Source organism: Euprymna scolopes, chromosome 9 (assembly GCF_053919585.1).
Source record: "Euprymna scolopes isolate OS-2025 chromosome 9, ASM5391958v1, whole genome shotgun sequence".
NCBI lineage: Eukaryota > Metazoa > Mollusca > Cephalopoda > Sepiida > Sepiolidae > Euprymna > Euprymna scolopes.
In genome coordinates, this window is record NC_136490.1 from 30,237,835 (window position 1) to 30,251,412 (window position 13,578).

Here is a 13,578-nt window from a genome sequence, read left to right on the forward strand (position 1 = left end):
TTCCCTTGGCAAAATTTTCATGTTCTACAAAGCCGGCACACAAAAACAACAATTTCCCTCTACAAAACAATGAAATAAACGCCATAAATAAATATTTCAAGATATAAAATACTTGAAGGGAATTTTTTTCGAAAATGACTGAATTCGGCATGAATTACCCCCCCCCCAAAAAAAAAAATTGATATGCTGTAAAACAACATTAGATCGTCAAAGTAACATTAAGCCTAACCAGTACCAGATGTCAAACCATTTAGAAAAACGGAAAATCTTACTTAATTAAAAAAAATCAGTCCTAAATATGCTTTTAGCAAGTGCTTCATTATAATTTACAAGTTAATATATAACTTGCTAATCCACACGTGTTGATGCAATAGATAATATGTATCTTTGGCAAAAGTGTGCTATTTTGTTTCATCATATAAATGTCCTATAGAATTGAATGCAATCAGATTAAATATAGTCATTTATAAACTATTGCAAAATTTCTGAACAATTTTGGGTTCAATAGCAACTGATTTCATTTACCCGTATTACAATGAATCCTTTAAACAATATATATCACCTTATAATATTATATATATATATATATATATATATATACGAGCAAAGATACTCGTGCTTCGCACAGAACTTTACTGTACGCTCGGGCACCTTTGCAGTAAATGGTTGTTGTAAGAATCACACCAAATATGACCTTAACCATTGACCTTGACCTTGAAAAATGGTGCGTACCATCCCTAGCTCGACCATCATGATGCCAGGTCTGATCAGTCTAATGGAGAGTAAATATACTTAGGCTATGATTTTGACCGTTGACCATTACATCGGAAAATGGTGTGCACCATCTTTAGGTGGGGGACCATCAGCATGCCAGGTTTGGTCATGGTCAATCCAGTGGTGTGGATTATAAAAGAGTTGTACACACAGACACGAACGTTACTACTTTATATATAGAGATGAGTGTGTGTGTAATCCGTGTAAGTTTTTTGTTCATAACAGTTCACTATTTAATTCTATGTTTATCGAAGTGCTCAATTACAAGTATATGTTTTTTATTATTTTATTACTGTACCTTTGAGATAAGTGATTTGTATATTTATTTATTTCTCACAGTTGCTGTTTCACAACGTTTCGACCAACTCTGGCCTTTGTCAGGTGGTTGACTCAGCTTTCCTATCTCATCGTGGTTAACCACCTGAAGAAGGCCAGAGGAATAGTTGGCCGAAACGTCCTGAAATAACAACGATGAGGATGAGGATAACATTCCGCAAATAAATGAATATATTTTAGTATAAATTTTATTTATGCAAACACTTTGGCTACATATATGCAATCTAACAGTAGTAAAAGCAAAACATTTAATGAAGCGTTTGCCTTGAATGTGTTGAAAAAGGCTATAGTCGAAACATGTCTGTACATATGTAGCCAAAATGCTTGCATAGATGAAATTCATATCACTATATATCATTAAATACATTACAAAAAATATTATTAGATCAATGCTACAATGATTAATAACAGAAGTGACAGTATTCTATAGGTTGAAGAGTCAATTTTTACTTAATGCAGTAAAAACTAAGAATAATAAATAACACATTTACTCGGTGATGGCCGATAGAATGAGAACAATGTACAGGTATGTATTAAGTAAATGGTTCAGGTTGAAATTCCTTATAGGTTCTTTAGTTCGAAGTAAAGATTTCCAAATTTGAAAAAAAAAAAAGCACAAGAAAGAAGTTACGTTGATGGAAACGTGAAAATTACGAAATTGAGAACAGTAGTTTGAATAATAAAAATTATTTTTAATTTTCATATTTTTTATTTTGGACATTTAAATCGTAAAAAAAAAAAAATGATTCTTTGAATTTAAATGTCGACTAATATTAGATAGTACTGCCTGTACTTTAGATAAAAAGAAAGAGGGATCTTTAAAAGAGAGGGAGGAAGTGAGATAATATAGAGAAGAGTAAATAGATAGAATAATTCAAAGAAAGCAAAGAGAGGAGGAGAAGAGGAGGAGGAAAACAAAAAAGTGGGGGCGAGTGCGTGGATGAATATTGAAAACAATATGAAATTTGAACTTCAGTTCAATTTGCTGCTTGCAGATGTCGGAATAATTGCTTTCAATTCCGTCAACCAATTTTATGACTTGAAGAATTCACAGAAATAAATTTAACAACAGAATCATGGCAAAAAATGGCCACTGAAGAAGAACAAGAAAGGGAAGGTGTGTGGAAAGAGCAAAAGAGAAAAGGAAAATTGGATAAAGATAGATGTGAGAGAGAAAGGTTGAGAGAGAGGTAGAGAGATGGAAAAGAGAGGAGTAATGATTAACTGAACATTGAAACTACAACAGAGTACGAGAAAGAAGGATACAAGAAAGAGAGAGATTTTGAAATAAAAACGAGAAAAAAAAGGAAAAGAAAGAGAACAAAATTGAATAAAGAAAGAGAAAAAAGAGTGTGAAAGGGAAAAGAAAAAATTACAAGAGAGCAAAAAAAAAACAATAGAGCATAGGGAAAATGAAAAGGAATGAGAAATAGGAAAAGTGGGAAAAGGAAAGAAATAAAAACAGAGAGAGAGAGAAAGAGAGAGAGAGAGAAAGAGAGAGAGAGAGAGAGATGAAGATAAAAACAAAAAAAATTAAGTTATAAGAAAATTTTATTCTTTTTTGAAAATTCTAAAATGTCGATGTTTGGTGAGGGATAGGGGAAAACAACAACAATAAAAACACAAAGACAAAATGTAAAATACAAAAAAAAAATGAAAAATTTAAAGGTTGATTATAATAAATGTGAGAATTGCCGAACGGGAGAGAAGGAGCAAGAGGTTGGGTACAATTAAAAACGACATTGAAAGGAAAAGAAAAACAACAAATTGGAAAAAGGAAAATTAATTTTTATGAAAAAAAAAAAAAAAAAACAGTAAAAAAATTAAAACAATTTTTTTCTTAAAAGAAAGAGTTTTTTCCAGACATTTTATCATAAAAATTTGGATTGCATTGCATCAGCTCGAGGGCAACGGACAAGATGAAAGAAACGGTATTAATTAAATGGCATTTTGTACAGGAAGAACAAGAAGGGTGAAGGAGGGGGAGTAGGAGTTAGAATGATGGTGATGATGAGGATGATGGTGATGATGGAAAAGAATTTCAAAACAAACAAAGGACAACGATGCCGATTTAAAAATGTACAGTTGAAAAATAATGATGCTTATAATAGGAAATGTTAATTTTAATAATGAAAGAATGATAATTACGATAATAATAAATTATGGAAATAACATAACAGGAAAAAGGTATACAACAAATAAAAAGAATGATTATTAAAAACAAAGCATATGGATGTGACAATCTTGATAGAATATATAAATAATGATGATGATGATAATAATAATAATGATAATGATGATAATAATCACTCCCCTCCACAAAAAAACTACCCCCTCAAATGTAGCTGTCAGCATTGACTGACATGATACCAAATAGTCAAGAAGCGTCAAAGAGGATGGAAAGGCCAAAAAGAAAAAAATAGTACTAATCAGACCTCCCCTGTATAATCCTGAAGACTGACATTGGAGAGGTTTGTTGCATTTTAAATTCCATTGAAGACCAATGGTTATTGCCAGCAAGAAGTCAATGATAATCGGCTGTTGTCATAACGAAAATTCATTTGCAAAGGTTATCGAAAGCAGTGGAGAGTATTGGAAATCTGGAAAGACTTGTTGTCACCCAGAAACACCACTAGCTGTTGTCAATGACTAATTTATAATGATAACCCGTGTGAGAACTCCTAATGAGTATAACTAATACGACTAATAATAAAGTACAGAAAATCTAATTATTGTTGCAAAAAAGAAAAAAAAAAGAAAAAAAGACAGCCCAAATGAACAATACAACAAGCAATAAAACGAAAAACAAACAGACGAGACAAATAAGAAAGGAGGCTTTATAAGACTGACCAAGGAAGAGACTCACAAAAATACAGACATGGTTGCAAAAAGGATACTTGAACAGAGAAATGGAATCCATATTGACGTCAGCATAAAAAAGCGCTCTGAATGAACTCTATAAAAACCAAGATAGACAACACCTAGGAAACCAATAAATGTGGACTATGTGAACGAAGAGATGAAAACCAGAGCATAAGTGAATGCAGCAGATTAGTCTAAAAAGAATATGAAAACAGATTTGCGTTGGAAAAGTGATCCATTGGTTACTTGCAAACAAATGCACTTCGAATATCCACACAAACGGCATAAACATAAACAGGAATGCTGGCAGATGAAAGGCAAAAAAAAAATCAAGAGACATGGAAATACAAATTCATCCAAGAGAGACAACTAAACATGACGATAAGTCAACAAAAAGGAAAAACTTGCAAAATACTAGACTTTGCTGTCACAGCAACGCACAGAGTAAAAACCCAGAAAGTATATTTTGAATTGAAAACCACGTTTAATTTCACAAGAGTTTTCGATGGGTAGTTATTCCGTACATATCCTGGAGATGAACAGTTTTTGGTAGGTAGCTATTCCGTACAAGCTTCGGACTTTATAATTTTGCAGGCGAAGAGCAAAAAATCTTTCTCGTGTGGACACAGAAAAATTATGTGCTGCAATGCTATTCAATAGTTTTATGGAGCAATTCTGGTTTTTGATTGGTTGCTAGTAGAACACGGCTCTATTTGATTCGTCAGTTCCTGTCGCCCGTGTCTGTAAGTAAAACCTTCCAACTTTAAGGGATCTTACCCTCTTAATATATCAAAAATATTGCAAATGCATGAAAATTGCCAGAGAACTGAAGGGAATATCGAATATTAAGAAAATGACATTTGTTCCAATAATTGTAGAAGTACTAGGAACATTTTCAAAAAACTTTTAAAAAAAAACAAAAAAACAGACAAGGAGAAATTGGAATCTAAGGAGGGATGGACAATATACAATCATGGCACTGACGAAAGCAGACCAAATATTAAAGAAATCCTTGAGCGTAGAAACCAACCAAGCAAACCAGTGAATGTGGAACAACGATAAGTAGGAATAAAAATAAAACTCATTACATAGAAAGAACATTACACGAGTCTAATGAAAGTGAAACCTCCAGCATCAACAGCTGTTATCACACATGGAGAGTCAAGAATGAAAAGATCAAGTAAAGAAGAAGGGTACTAACCAGATCACCACTGGAAGCGTGTGGAAAGTACCGGAATCTTGGAGAGGATTATTGCAACTCAAATTTCAGAGAAGACTAACAGTAGTTATCAACGAGAAATCAATGGTAAACAGCTATTGTGATAACGCAAAGTGATCTGTAAGAGTTATGAGAAGTGGAAACTGATGGAAAACTGGGGAGACTTGTTGTCCCCCAGTTTGCAGAGAACCCAACTTAGTGATCAGTTGAATAACTTAGTGATCAGTTGAATAACTTAGTGATCAGTTGAATAACTTAGTGATCAGTTGAATAACTTGTGTGAAAAATTCTGAGTAAATAAATAATAATTGATAGAAATACTAGAGTATAATAAAAAGAGGATAAAAGGAAATAACAAACGTGAATAATGATGTTTTAAGAGAGAACAAACAACAATGATGATCATGTTGAAAAAACATAGTTTTGATAAAAATATTCATAGAATACTAAACTATGGAAAGACAAATGCAGTAATGATGATGATGGAATCGAAATCATATGGAAGTGTTTTATTTATTTGTATCCTCATGAAAGTGTTAGACACGATGGCGGTTTTTAACGTGTGGAAAATCAGGACTAATCATTAGAATGAGAATGAAAAAAAATCTCGGAAGAAGAAGAAGAAGAAGAAGAAGAAGAAGAGATAAATTGAAGAAATCTTGAGAGAGAAAGACTAAAATAAGAATAGAGAAAGTGTGTGAGAGACACTCAACTAAAAGTAGAAAGTAAAAAAAGAAGTAAAACATTAAAAAAAAGGGGGGAGGGGTAGAGAAAAGGAGAGAGATCAAAAAAGAAATAGTGTGGTTGTTTACTGCTTTACAGCGTATCAACTTTTTTGGAGTTATTTAATGCCGAATTCAGTAATTTTAGAAAAAGATTATCTGCTTCAAGTTTTTTATTCAAATATTTATTTATTCATGATGTTTGGTTTAGTTGTTTTGTTTTTCAATTTGCAAAACATGATTGAGTTTTGGGAAGAGAAAGGTAAGAAAACAAAAGCAATAAAATCAATGTTTGGTGCATTTTCGGTCAGGATAGCAGTATCTTCAGACAGCCTGATCTAACACCCAATGTGACAGAGTTGCCCGTTGAAACGAAAGTGAAATGATAAAAAAGAAATAGATAGCGAACAAGGGAAAACTTAACGAGAGAGAGAGAGAGAGAGAGAGAGACAGACAGACAGACAGACAGACAGACAGACAGAGACAGAAAAAAATAATTTTTTTTTTTAAATTGACAAGATAAAGAGGTGCAAGAAAGTGGGAAACATCAGCAAAAAAAGTGAAAATCATTAGAGAGAGAAATTTATCAGCAAAAGAGTGATAGAAATGTAAGAGAAAGAGGAAGATGTTGACAGCAAGAAACAGTTGAGAGAGAGAGAGAGAAAATGTGATAGTATGAGGAGGAGGAAGAAGATAACTATGGTGGTCACTATGGTGATGCTTGTCATCATTTCTCCTATCCATTCATAAAATATGTAGCAAGGCCTTCATTTTCTTTTTAATTCCACCAGATTTGGAAATCGACCAATTCATGCTCGCATATCCACAGGATATCATTACTATTTAATTACTATTGCCATTCATTTCATTAGCATCATATTACGATTGGTGATAGTTTTACTAGCTTAGTATGCCATTCAGAGATCGATTTTAAGCTAGTTATTGTTAACGGTGGGAGGAGTAGTGATGGTGGTGGTATTATAATCTAGAATTCTCTATGCCCCATCTGGTAACCCACAAGTGTTTCATGATAACTTTGGTGCAGTTCTGTTCAACAGTTTTCGATTCTCTCTACTTTAATAATTATCAATATTGACTTTAGTAGCCAGTGCTAAGTCGCCTTACCAGTTGAGCTTGAACTAAATAGATAGAGATCAGAAGCCAAGAGAGATGATATATAAACAGGATAGGATGTATTAAAATGGTCAGATCTAGGCCTTGGGCTCTGATTGGTTACTAATCCATGAGTGAACATTCTTGTAGAGTTATATTCGGTTGGTGCAAAAATAATGTCGTTTTTTAACGTTTAATTATCTCTCTCTTAATATATATATATAATTTGAGGTCGCTATTTTTCAAAAGTAGGGTAACCAATGAAATATAACGAGGTTAATACAAGAGTGCTCAATACGGAAGTAGAGCAAGTTACATTTTCAATTTGTCTTTACATAAGCAGTAATTTGTTGCTACACAGTCATGAGTATGTTTCGGTTTTCTATTATTTAGTAACAAGAGGCCTCTTCAGGCAACAAACGATTATTTGCGAAAGCGGGATTCCGCTTTCATAAATAAGACCGAAACATGCTCATGACTGTGCAGCAACAAATTACTGCTTATGTAAAGACAAATTGAAATATATATATATATATATATATATATATATATATATATATATATATATACACACACACGTTTATGTGTTTATTGAATGTATATAACGTGTATGTATTTATGAGTATGTCTATTGATTGTCTAGTGTTCTAGTGTTTGTACATGTCGATATATTCACAGATCCAGTTCAACGGACATATAATATCTACAACAAAAAGTGATGGATAACAGTTCTCTAGGGATTTACATCAGACCAATCAGAGACACATACCTTTGGTCTTGTTTGACGAAAAGCTGCAAAGAAGATCATCTCAATAAATCAACAAATCCCGGATTATCTTTTCAGCAACTTTATTACAGATGTTTCTCAATTGGAAAGCTGCTCACTGGTCCTATGTTCCTTATATTTGATGGGCATTGGACCTCTCAGTCTTGGCTAGGTGCTTTGAGCCATTACGACTGGTCAGCTTGACTCGGTCTGTCTTTTTCAAGCTCTAACTACAAACTGACTAAATCCTACGTATACAAAACATCTCTCTTCTAATGACGTAATCAACTCCTAACATTCCTTTTCATTTCTAACAAATATTTTTATGTTAAAAACATCTTTTGCCTTGATACATTCTAACCTTTTATTTTACAACATCAATAACGAAAATCCCTTATCCCTATGCTACATTTACCAACGCCAATGTTATTTCATGCCAAATCTAATGCAATTCTACTTAATAGTTTTGGAGCCTAAATGCGTTTATTTTTACAAAATTATTAATAGCAGCATCATGCTAAGGTTGCTTCATATCAAATGTGGTGTAATTCAAACCAATAATTTTGTAGCCTCAGCATTAGTTGTATCATTATGTTTAATGTCTATAACACATCTAGCATCCCAAGCGTCCTTCATAAATTTACTGCAGTTCTATCTAATAGTTTTAGAGCTTTAAGTGACAAACACACATAGAGAAGAAATGTTTAATTACAACAGTGATCATTATTATTGTGAATACATGTGCAACAGTGATTTTCCAGCATTCTTGGTTCCAGAGCTTTGCCAAAGTAGCCATTTTGATGGACCGTCAGATTTTATCTTAAATCATCAACATTAACAACTCACTAATCATATACCTACTATGTTTCTAAATTACAGTAGAAGTCCGAGATACAGTGACCCGAGGGAACTTTTTTTCAGGTTACGATGTTTTTCCAGTCCCTGGTTACGGTATTATTAATGTTATTTGATTATATACATGTGTATTATATACTGTAGTGTATTTTGTTACTAATTTTTAATGCCGTATTCTGAGGTTCTACTGCATAAAGAATTGTTCATAATTGTTTGGACTATACAGACTACTGTTCTTATCTAAGTTTTATTGTACTTCGGTCGATGTAAGCTGACTTCCTTTAGATGTACCTTATCGAACTTGAAAATCTTGCTATCGAAACTCCACAAGGATTTATGGCATAATGGATAAAATACGTGGTAAATTCGATTATAAAGTTACACTCTTCTAGAAGTTGAAGGTTTAATCCTGTGCAGGTGTCATTAAAAATATGATTACAAATTACTTAGGACTTCTACCCAGTCATTTCTGATGGAACAAGAGCATGCTAATCCCATGAGATAAATAAAGGGATCTACTCGAAATTCCGTGCAGATTCTCGGGTACGACAAAAAGATTCCCGAGTTTGATACGATGCACCCGAAGAAGTTTGGAGGTTACATTGATAGAAATGTTGCACATATAACACTCAATATGAGAACAGTAGTCTGAATAATCCACATTATATAAATAATTAAGCCTCATCTAAAAAATTCAGAAATCTATGTATTAATACAATAGCATGTGTGTTATTTTCTGCGTCATGCTTATATCCGGGTCGTTTAATTGTTATGCACTTCCATCTCATGAAATAGTTATATCAATAATTCTTCATAAGTTTTGGTTTCGGTTTCAATTATAGCTAATGACACTCAAGTTATATATATATATATAAGTTTTTGTTTAGTTTTCAATTAAAGCTGATGCACCCAAGTGATATGGATATATATTTTTGGGGGGGGGGACTTGCAACTTTATAATATATAAAAATCGATAGAACATTAACTCTATAATAATATATATGAAATCTGCAAGAATTAAAATATCATATTTAAGCGTACTTTACAACCTGGGCGTCCCTGCTTGCTTAGATAAATACCTTTGCAGTTTTAACAAAAGAGCTACAATAATATCAGAGCGTCTCTATTCACACTGAACACCTACAGAATGCGAACATCAATATATATTGTGGAATTTTCACAGGGTCTGCTAGTATAAAGAATTGCTAGAAAATTTTAATAATATAACTTTGAAAGGAATATAACATGTTCACCATGACTGGCACTTGAATTTGCCTGTGAAGTTATAACTAGGGTTAGATTTAAGTAAAAGAATCATAAAATAAAGGGAAACTATCACCAGCAGGTACAGAGTAAATAAATTAGAGGCATGCTAGACAGAGTCATCTGTTAGCTGCTCAACAAACTAGTATGGTGGCAATGGGGTAATTAGGCTCTCTTTTATAATTTTTGTCGGGCTAAAAAAAAGTGCTGGATTATCATTGGTCGAAAAACCTAGTGTTGCACTTGCATAGAATTTCGTTTTGTTATGATTATACAATTATCATTAAAATAATGTATGGGAGAGACACGGATTATGGCATCGTCTAGGTTGAGTTCAAAATGTTTTGGATATAATAGCATCAAATCTGGCACTCTTAATTTAGAAGCCAGAAACCACTTTCTATTCAGCTGTTTAAAGGCTACTGAATTTCTTTAAAATTTCCAAGGATCACAAATTCGTGCTTTCTTATTTTCTTTCTATTAAACGCTACAATGGCTGACATATTTATGAATAAACAGAAATGCATTCTGGTGTATTTAATTTAAGAATCATTTTCTATTCGAGTTTTAAAAGTTGGTTTTAGTAGTTTATGATATGTCATTTTTTTATTTCAATAAATCATCAAGTTTTATTATGGAAATCGCTCGACAAAACATGAAGCTACTTGGTGTAAGAAGCTAAAAAAAAAAAATGACTACTTCAAGGACAAAAAATAAACAACGATGTGATAGATGAATAGATTTCAACTCAGAAAAAAGCAATTCTTCCTCCTTTGTCAGAAACATCGCTTTTGGAATGCGAGAACAAAATAAGAGAAGCGAATATTCTACAACTATATAGTAAATATAGTAAAATAATGAGTAAGTCACGAAGAGACGAGAAGAACACACATGAACAATGAACACAATTTTATTTACATATTTTTTAATGAAAATCGCTCCAGACAATGCATAAAGCTAACAAGAATGAAATATGATTATCGTAAAGACAGGAGATTCCTATTGACCTTAATTTTGAAAAAAACACGGTTATAGGTCGGAGAAAAACCGTCAATAGGAAGAGAGTTCCACAAGCCTGCAGTTCTTGGAAATAAACTACTGGAATAGGAATCTGCATTACAATGAAGTATAAAAACAGTGAATCAATGGAGACCAGCAAGTCAAATGAGCCTGAACAAAAGAAGCAGGGAATAGATCAGACAATTCTGAAGAACACATACCATAATCGTATTTATAGAAAATACTGAGACTAGGAACATCACGTCTGTGAGAAAGAAGTTGCAGAAAAGAAGATAGAGTGGAGCCAATCAGATTGCAGATATGTTTCTGCACCTCAAGAACTCTGAAATGAGGCAGAGATTCAGCAGCCCAAATATGATAACAATACTCCATACATGGTCTGATTGTAGATTTGTAGGATAGGGAATAACCTCAGGTTTGAAAAAGTGTTTAGAACGATATAGAGAATCTACTTTATAAGAAGCAGAAAGAGCAATGGATCTAATATATGTACTCCAAAAAAGATTTGATGAAAAAAAAAAAAAGGAAGTTTCAGAAGATTAATATTGTTATTAACATTATGTGACACTATCATTGTATGTTTATATTACTATAGATGCTTTTGTGTGTGTGTGTGTTATTACGATTATTACAATGAGTAAAAGTAGAAATGAAAGTTTTGAGAAAGAAGAAAATGTTATCATCCACGAATATTACGATGATGGTAAAAAAAAGAGGTAAAAATATGAAACAGGTAATCTTAAAAATAATTAAATACAGAGGAAATGAAATAATAATTTAAAAAAATAAAAACAATTTAAAAAAAAAAATTCTACAAAATTGTATGAGCGAATTTAAAAGTAATTTGAAAGATATTAATTCTACCATAAAGTCAGAAAATGAGTGGGAGTGTTGGCAGAAAAAGAAAAACTTTAGAAAATGAATAACAATGATGGAGTTGAATGAATATTTTAGAAAAAAAAAATATTATAAAAAAAGGAAAAAAGTATTTTTTTTAAAAAGTACAAAAACTTGCATATCAACAAATAATAGAAAGCCGAATCATTGGAATATCTTTTGGCTAAATTCCTGCTATTTTTTTTTTTGCAAGAAAAAGAATTGTTCAGCTTGAACAGCTTTACATTGTTAAGGGATTTGCAGATGGCGGCTTAACTCGGTTCGGGCAAATATTGAAGTCAAATGTTTGAAACAAATAGCAAAATAAAAAAGGTTGGAAAAAAAATTTTATTTAGAAATAACTAAAAAATAATTAAACAAGAACTGATATTTTTAAGATACGCCCTTCAATCTGCACGTTTAGTTATGAAAATGATATTTACTGGCACAAGGTAGACCAACGAAAATTCAAACTTACACATGACAAACCAAAGTTATTTCCAACCTAAGCATGACAGACCAACAAAATCGATATTTCCAACTTAAGCATGACAGACCAACAAAATCGATATTTCCAACCTAAGCATGACAGACCAACAAAATCGATATTTCCAACCTAAGCATGACAGATCAACAAAAATGGTATTTCTAAATTTAAGTTTGGCAGGCTAACTAAATTGATCAAAAACTGCTCTACTCTTTCTTTTGCTTTAAAGCAAAGTGTAGTATCAGTTCTGATACATTTTATCTTTTGTATCTTCACAGTAGAAATCCTTCTAGATGGAGGCAAAAACTATTTTTGCTCCAATCCAGAGTACCCCTTCTTGAGAGCTTGATTTTTCCTACATTTAAAACCGACCTTGTGTCTAACTCTACCCTTATGTGAAGGCAACTAAATAGAGAATGAAACACATGCTATATTTTATTATGACAAACCTCGAAAAATACTGTTTCAAACTCAAACGTAACAGAAACAACTATGAGTCTTACAGAGATCGTTTGACGAATCAAAAATACATTTAATGAAAATACCATTTCAAACAGCGAAATTATGATGGATCGACGAACGAAGCCTCCCATAAACATGCAAGGCCATGTCTCAAAGAAATTCTTAAAAAGCGAACAACACTTCGAAACAACGGAAACATTTTTGTTTTACTAAATTCTTGGTTGATTTCTTTTCCAGCGTTCGAGTCACATAATTATTATAATTAAAATCTGTGAAAAAACGAAGAAAGGGAAAGGAGATTTCTTTCTTTTTGCTTTCATCAAATTTGCGTCAAGACAAATACTTGAATAAATGAACATAGCTCCTGAACAAATTAAAAAACAATCCCAACCGAAAGGAAGGATAACAAAAGCAAAAAGGAGTGGAGGGAAGGGAGCTAAATTTAAAATCCTCAAATCAAATTTATTCAACTTTAAAGAAATTCAATGGAAAGCTCATAAGGTTTAACCATAAAAATGTGTCAGTTTTTCATATCAACACAAATCAAGATTTCTTTTATTAACTCGGCTGTTATAAAATGACAAAAAACAAAAGATATGTATGTACTAGCAAGATGATCCGACATAGTTCAGGATTAAATGAGGATCAACAAATCCCATTTTTTTGTCAAATCGATTAATTGCCTGTTCCAGTTAGGGACCCCCTCCCCACCGTGTACCAGAAGGAAACTTTACATTTTAGTCTACATTGCACTGTAGAGAATCTACTGTTGATTTTATAAAATTATCTGTAAATAATGGCTTCAATTAAAGTATAAAATGCA

General features: G+C 32.4%; 1 protein-coding gene across 1 annotated transcript in view; it reads right to left on the reverse strand.

Moving 5' to 3' along the window:
- LOC145284477 (uncharacterized) overlaps window positions 1-13,578 on the reverse strand; it is a 537,192-nt gene that overhangs the window by 107,529 nt on the left and 416,085 nt on the right. The gene's annotated exons all lie outside the window — the stretch shown is intronic.